The sequence below is a fragment of the Papaver somniferum genome, chromosome 6 (genome assembly GCF_003573695.1).
Source record: "Papaver somniferum cultivar HN1 chromosome 6, ASM357369v1, whole genome shotgun sequence".
Lineage (NCBI taxonomy): Eukaryota > Viridiplantae > Streptophyta > Magnoliopsida > Ranunculales > Papaveraceae > Papaver > Papaver somniferum.
In genome coordinates this window covers 53,828,319-53,836,646 of record NC_039363.1, presented here as the reverse complement: position 1 = coordinate 53,836,646, position 8,328 = coordinate 53,828,319, and positions in this window count along the sequence as shown.

The following is an 8,328-nucleotide window of genomic DNA, read 5'->3' as shown; positions in this document are numbered from 1 at the left end:
CTCAAAACCAACAAACCGGCACCAACAATCCACCCATGCAATCATCAAAGCCATCACTTCCATCCAACATTATCCATTCTAACCAGGAAACTCCATCTGTTGCCATCCCAATTCAGTTCTACTCAAAGCTCAGGTTACGAACACAACTCTCAGCCATCGTTATCACCAGCCGGTCACATCATCCTTTCTCCAACTCCTAATTCGATCACAGCAAGAAACCTCAGCTTGTGTTCAATGCTTCACTGAACCAAAAACCCCATTTATAATTCAGCCCCAAGCCCATTCAATTCAGTTGTCGCGGTTGCTTCATAAATATCCAATCTGACCAGCATATACTCCTCCAGACCATGTGTCAGGTTAGGTGCACAGTACTTGTCACACTAATAGTAATGGTCTACACATCTTGCTCTTGGTCGACTCACGCTTCCTTGCATTTAGTGATTTGCTGGCTGTGAAACGATGTCGACAAGCAGGTGGCACTCCAAATATCAACATGAGTGCTTAGTCAAATTTCTCTTTTTGTTGTGTCATGGAACTGTAGTTTTAACCTCCATTTTTGCCATGTATTCAACCAATGATCAAATTCATTTGTACTTTCTACAAAAGCATTAAAGTAGTGTTATTAGTTAAATTATCGAGTCCTAACTAATATAAATATGGGTATACGCGTGTTATGACTTTTGGTTAAACAAAGTTTCCCGTAAGAAACTTACATGGATTTCTTTTTTAACATTGTACTTGATTCTGACAAAGCCTTCATGCACGGTTTTCTCAAAGTAGTGATTTTTCTCCGTTTTTTCTCCATTGTAGTTAAGCAACATAAAAGGATTTTGTTAAGATGTCACCTGAAATCGGTCTCATTGTTGCGTCGAAAAATGCTAGCGTCTCCAAACCGAATATGGATGATGATTTCTTCACAGAGTCTTCCACAATTAAGAGGACACATCCCAAATATGTCACGATCCTTTTGACCGGTTCCGAAAATGAGGGAGACGTCCAATCGGTTCGGCCAGGGCGCGTAATGCGGTTTTGTCTTCAGACAAAAAAGTATCCTGCTTCTCCTATCAACTTCAAGATGTGTCAAAGTCCATTACAATCTTTTGATAAATGGATGCAATTCATGATAAGTCAAGACTGCGTGAAGGCCAATCTGACCAAGGCGTAAATCATCAATGCTGTCATGGCTTCTGCAACACTTCGAATCAGGAAAGATATTGCGGGCTTGATCACTTTTATCTCCAGATGGTGTCCGGATACTCACACGGCCATATGTAGGTAGGGTGAAATGACCATTTCTTTGGAAAGCGTAGCCATCTTGCTGAATCTCCAATAACAGGGAATAATAACATAACTTTGTCTGATGAAGAAGAAAAAATGCGTACCATCCTCGTCGAGAAGTATGCAGGATTCGTTCGGAAGGAAAATGAGACGAAATGCTTCTATAACTGGTGGGTGTTTGAATGGTTCCCGGGTGAATCGGAGTCAAATCAGGAGCTGAGTAGTACGCTCCATGTTGCAACATTTTTGGAAATTTTTGATAATGGCTCTGGCAACAAGGAGATAGGACAGGAACTCATCAAATTGGTGAAAGGTGTCATTCTCCCAATTGGTGGCTTGTTTCTTGGCTCTTTTTACACCCATCTGGATCATCTGGCCACAGACATGCATGCTTCCAATGGTTATATGAAAGTAGACTCGTACGTCCACGTTGCTTTCCTCCAAGCGTGGTTGTGGGAGCACTTCAAAAATTATGCTCCTAACTCGCTGGCTTCATTTCCTGAATCCTATGGCGGCTTTAGGATACTTCGTTGGTTGAATAAGCGTCCAAAAGCTGGATCAAATCTCATTGACTTCCTCGACAACGCGTACTCAGTTAACTTTCGTCCCTGGGCTCCGGTCCATGCATCCATAGTTCAGTCGAACACTTTTTCCTCTGCCCCGAACAAGGAGTCCCATTTCTTCGTCAGTTGGCGGCTCCAGAAGAATTATTGTCAGCTGTTCTTGATGCCAGTGTCCTTGCGCCGGGTAAAAGTTTCCCTTTCCTGCTTTCAGAACGAAATCCAGCGACTACCTCCAGATATGACACATTTTGGCAGGATGAGTTTCTTGCCATCCATGGGTTCGTGAATGAAGTGGTGAAAGATCCCCATGGAAATCCTTCCCCTGCGATCTTGGCGACACATCCATTATTGAGGGAGCTTACCACAGTTAAGCGGAAATCTCTTAGACCGGATATGAACAATCCCCAGGAAAGAGAGCGAAGGTCAAAAAATCATGCAGGCGACTTCCAATCGGGTTCAACAGCTCTTGTGACCTTCAGTTCTTCCAACACACGGGTATGCATGAACTCCTCATTAACCTGATTGGATTACACAGATCTTTTGTTTTGTCGCTGAACATCTCTTCTCTTCTCTTCTCCTCTTTTTTTTTTTTTTTGAAACTCAGGGTCTTGATAGCACGAACTCATTTGCCCAACTCACACGTAGTCATAAGATGGCGTCTCTCAAGAAAGTGGGTGGAAACACTGAGCCTCCCCATGGTGAAGGAGAATCCGAAGAGAAGGAAAGTTCGGAATCTAGTGGTGATGAGAATAACTCTTCTGAAAGTAGCGCTGAATCTTTCTCCAGTGAGTCCACAGATGAGTCGGTAAGTCTTCCACACATTTTCCTCTCCCCCGTTTTTTTCTGCACTATTTAAATGGAATAAATATTTAATTGGTGACATTATAGAGCAACATCACTCCTGGACATAAACCTGAAATGGAGACTCGCCATAGTGAAGATACGGCTTCGTCTCTGATTGTGAAAGCCATATCCACTGGTAACCCAGAGATGGATATGGATTATCATGAAGATGTTGATGTGCTTCAGCTGGCGGAAAACGCTTCTGCGGCTGCTGGTGAAATTGTTTCTAAAGAATCCTTGTTGGTAACGGATTTGGTTGGGGGTGTTGCTTTCTTCCCTCCGTTCTTGGATCCTTTTCCAGATCACGTGTTGATCGACGGCTTCAGTGTACCAGATAAGTATGCGTTGTATACCAAAATATGGGAAAGGTATGGACATATTGCCACAACCAAAAATATCACTAGCCGATTTGCACTGGTCAGGCGCGTGGAAGAAGCTTTATCTTCGATTCACGACATGTGCAATGTGACTGGCCATACCGTCTCCAGAGATGTAATCTCGAGCTGGAAGTTTCACCGAGATACGTGCGTAGGCTTTGAGTTCAACGTCTCCTGGTTCTGTGAAGGTTTTTCCTAGATTCAAAAGTTGCAGGCCGAAGCGATCGAAGGTCCCTCTGCGGATGCAATCAATCAACAAGAAGCAGAAATCGAAAGATTGTCCCAGGAGTTGAAGCTGAAACAGGCGGCTCTTCAAAGCGCGAAGGATGTTTTCTCCAAGAAGAACAAACCATTGTTGAATGATTTCCCTTGAACATTTTCTGTCTTCTGAACTTCCTTTTCTTAGTTTTTTTGTTTTTGAAAGGCAAAAGAAACGCCTAGTTTATGGTTTGGTTTTCTGGTTTTTTGGATTTAATAGAAGATTGCTTTCTGTGAGGGTTTTGTATTATTCTTTGGAATGAATTATTATTTTTAAGATAGTGGCACCCTGATCGCCGTGAGTAGCACAATTATTCTAGAAAAGTCGCGAAACCATGAATGTTGTATGAAAGGGAAAATATGGGATAATATGAAATTTGGGATAACATGGTTATCGACTTTCATTGTAAATGTGGAAACAATAGATCGTGTAAGCATTGTCTGACAAAACTTACTCGCTTTTAGGGTCTTTTAACAAAACTAGATCTTCATAGTGCAAATCCGAGTTTTATGGTGACGCCGTCCTGGCTGCGAGAAGTCCCCAGTCATTCTTCATTATCTGAGAAAATTATCTTCAGGCCGCTTGTATCAGAAACTATCAAAAGCGGTGCCATGGCTCGGTTTGGTACGTACACTTGAGGAGAAGACTTTCCGGGTGAGTCACAGTATGATCTCTCGCTAGTGTTTTCAGGGTTTGTTGCTGATCCGGACCTGAGTTCTATTATCCTGAGATCGGGATTGAAAAATGAAATTGGAAATTGATATTGCAACCGAGAGATTAATCTCTCACTGTGGTCTCTAATTATTTGTGGGTGAAAACTGTTTCTGCTGGTTTTGGTAAAATCGGGTGTGTGGATGAGAAACAAATCTAGACCCTAGAAAATGCACTGCACGGGAGTACTTTTGATTTGAGAGATCAATCTGTACAATCCTGGCCTAAACCAAGAAATGGTCGTTCCAGGATTTCTTCCGTCACAAAGTGAAGGAGAAGGGTTGGTCTTAGGGAGGGAAGTGAAGAGAGTGTTGAGACCAGAATGGTTAATTCTGAAGGTGTGGCTTGTTTTATGACTTGTATCAGAAAGTGGAACTGGCTTGCAGAATGAAAAGCTATCAGTTCTTTTGTGATTTCTGGATACTACGTTGTAAACCGCCAGACCAATACCCTGATGAGTATCCCCAAGTTTGTGACATGTTTGATGTCTCGAGTGTTTTCGTGGAAAACATGTAGCACTTTGCTACTTGTGGCAAGTCAAAGTCAGGGGACTTGCCGCAGGAAAATAGCATGTGATGCTATTAGGCTCGTTTTGGCTGGTCGCCTAAAACTTGCCATAGGCCTGTCAGTTCGGTAGCGAACCTGGACGGCCGAGATTACATCTCGTGAGGAAGGGTAGCCGTTGATTATGTCTACCTTCTGTTGGCTCCTGATAATGGTACAGTGGCGCCTTTAGCGCATGCTAGTGGTACTGCGGCATGGCTGGCATAGTTCGTGCATGCCAGTGGAACAGTGGTGCAAGTGGCGCCTGGCGTAGCCATGGCTACTGTATTTAGGCGGTTGGTCGCCTAAAATTTGCCATAAGTCTGTCAGTTCGGTGGCGAACTTGGATGGCTGAGATTGCATCTCATGAGGAAGGGTAGTCGTTGATTATGGATACCTTCTGTTGGTGCCTGATAATGGCATAGTGGCGCCTTTAGCGCATGCAGTGGTACTGCGGCATGGCTGGCATAGTTCGTGCATGCCAGTGGCACAGTGGTGCAAGTGGCGCCTGGCGTAGACATGGCCACTGGATTTAGGTGGCCGGTCGCCTAAAACTTGCCACAAGTCTGTCAGTTCGGTGGTGAACTTGGATGGCTGAGATTGCATCTCATGAGTAAGGGTAGCCGTTGTTTATGGCTACCTTCTGTTGGCGCCTGATAATGGCATAGTGGCGCCTTTGGCGCATGCCAGTGGCACTGCGGCATGGCATAGTTCATGCATGCCAGTGGCACGGTGGAATGGCTGGCATAGTTTGTGCATGCCAACGGAACTGTGGTGTAAGTGGTGCCTGGCATAGCCATGGCCACTAAATTTTTGGCACATTGGTTTTAGACTCGAATGTGGTGTGGCAACATCAGTTTCATTGGACACATCGATCCCAATTTTCTGTGGAACATTGTTTGGCTCGGTTGGGGTAGCGACTTTGCCTAAATTAGGGGTTGGCATGCAGAAACCCTAATTAGCGCATATGGCATGCGGCATGTGGCCGTGGCACAGCGGCGTTTCATGTAAACGGTGTCAGAGCCATGCCAAAGAACCATAGTCAGGTCGTTATGTGAAAATGGACACAAGAGTCAATATTTCCACGAGTGGCATGTTGTGATGCCTTTATTAGGGTTTCCAAGACTCGTGGCATGTTATGGGCCCGGAGTGGCATAGTTTGTGCCACGACTAGAAATTAGGGTTTCATCCACCGCCACTAGAGCATGGTCGTGCTTCTGGTTAGGATAGCCAAATTGAAGTCCGTTGTGAAGCTGGTCACACATGGAGAGTGGTTTGGAAGGTTTGGCATGCTGTCGCGGTAAGTGGCGCGTTTGGCATGTGCACTTGGCATGCCTGTTTGGCGTGTGCGATTGGCATGCCGTTAGTATGTTGGCGCGTTTTTGGGAAGCTAACTTGGTATGGAGACCTCTTGACACAATTTCCACCTATTTTAAAGCTGTGGCAGGTTTAGAGTAACCTGATTAGTCAATGAAAGTAGGGGGCCGGCCAAGCACGGGTGTGGCTACCCTTTTGGCACGCGTGGTAGGTTTAATGTGACCTGATTGGTTGATAGAGAATATGGCCGGCAAATATGGGCCCAGCCACAACTCATTGGGAGTGTGGAAGTTTTAAATCGACCTGATTGGTCGGAAAAGGAATGAGGGACGGTTGGGTAGCATGGGGCGTGGCCAAGTGGCTTCGGCTAGCCTATGGCATGGCCAAGCTTCTCTCGTTGTTGCTCCTACTCCGCGGCTCTGTTTATTCTTTGCTTTCTGACTGAGTATTCCATGCAAGGATCTTAATCTTGATACTTGGAAATTTGCGCTACTCTGCTGCGAGTGAACACAGATTCGTCATGCCATACCAATGTTAAGAGTTCTGCTGGGGAACTGAACACGGGAAAATTACTCAGGGGGTCTTACATTAGGGAATATATAAGCAAGGTGTTGAGACTATAGAGTATCTGGGATGGTTGCCACATGCGCCAGTCTGGATAATTTCATGTAAGTATATTGAACGGCTCAATAAACGTGCCAGAGGAGAGGTTGACACTCATGGCTCTGTTTCCTCGCAGAGTGACGGCACATCAGACGCAAGGTTTTACAAATTTAGCCCTGAGCTAAAAACCACCATCAACAACTATGAAATTAAATTCAATTATTTTTCGTCATTTTAAACACCGCCGATTTTGTTGTATTATAATATTTTGTAGGTTCATTGCTTGTTATGCTAGTATGACATTATATATTATACTCAATTATCAACCGGTTACTTGGAGTACTTAATCTCAATTTTGAGTGCTTAATTCATTTTATGTGACCCATCCTATAAGTCAACAATCGTACTCCTGTCTATGACTTACTTCATTCCAATCAAGAAACTTTTGGAACTTCTGGGTTTCAAAGATAATATGTTATTATCATCTCCTTGTTGTTCTAGGGGGATTGTAACTTGGAATAAGGTTTTCCTATTGGTTGGTATTATTTGTTGTCGCGCTATTATGTTCTAGGTTGCTTGTTGATTGATGGTTGAGGGAAACATGGAAAGACGGGATCATTTGGGTATCTATTTTTGATACATACGTGTATAACATGTGTGATGTAGTTTTTTAAGTGGTAGTAAAGTATCGTTCGCTCGGACTTGTGTAGACTCGATTCAAGACTTAAATACTAATTCTAATAAATATATACAAAAATATGGTAGCAGTATCGGGAGAAACTGGGACTTAGGATTCCACCAAACTCATAACATAAGGTTCAAATATTAATTCTTTTAACTACTATAGATCAATAAAGACATGGACTCTTATTTTTTCCAAGGAACATTCTCAAAACATTAGTTGTAGATTCTAAGCATGGGACATCAAAACATCTAAGCAAGCATGACCCATCAAACGAGATGACAACTAATTAATCAAAATCATAATTCAATTTTATTTAGTGCAAAAGTCATATAAGAATTAAATATAATTACCCAAGTATGATATTAGGCTTCCTCCGTCATCTTACTGGTGGGGTTTAGCTCCTCATGGTAGTAACACGTTCAAAATAATTAATCATGGCTCGAAAGGTGTTTTTATTGAAAAAAATATATAACACAGCGAATCTGCAACGATGTACTGGTCTTACAGAAGTCACTGTTACAATAGGTGTTGCAATACTGAAGATATACGTTGCTAACCAACTATTACAGGATATGAAATTAAGACGCTAGAAAACGACTGTTCTGCACAGCTTAATGTCAGCAGCAGCTTCTTCTTCACCAGCAGAGAACTTCTCTGCAACTCCTCTTCTTCGCACCGGATCTCCACCAGAACCTTCCTAAGACTCCCCAAAAACTCTATTCCCCCTTTTGGAATCTAACAACCCTATATATACTCAACTGGCCAATCAAACTCGGAGAAAATCTCTCTTTTTTCTTCGACCAAAAGTTTCGGGTTTTCTTTCTCTATTTATCTTCTTACGCGTTCTCAATTGACCCTGAGTTTTTCGAAACTCTCTAAAGATAGAACTAAATCTCCAGAATACATCCTTTCTTATTCTATCCACAAAAACTTCCAAAAGAAACAACCAACATACCCGATAACTTTTCTAGCTCCTGTTTTAGCCAAACCGAGTCTCCATTGCTATTTATCGAATCTGGGATCATTAGAAATCTTGTTTCAGTCAAAAATCTTCAGCCCAATCCAAAATATAGACCAAACCCAATTAAAATTCTTCACAACATCTTCAGGAATCGCGAAACTCTCCACACCCCTGTTTTGATTAGACTC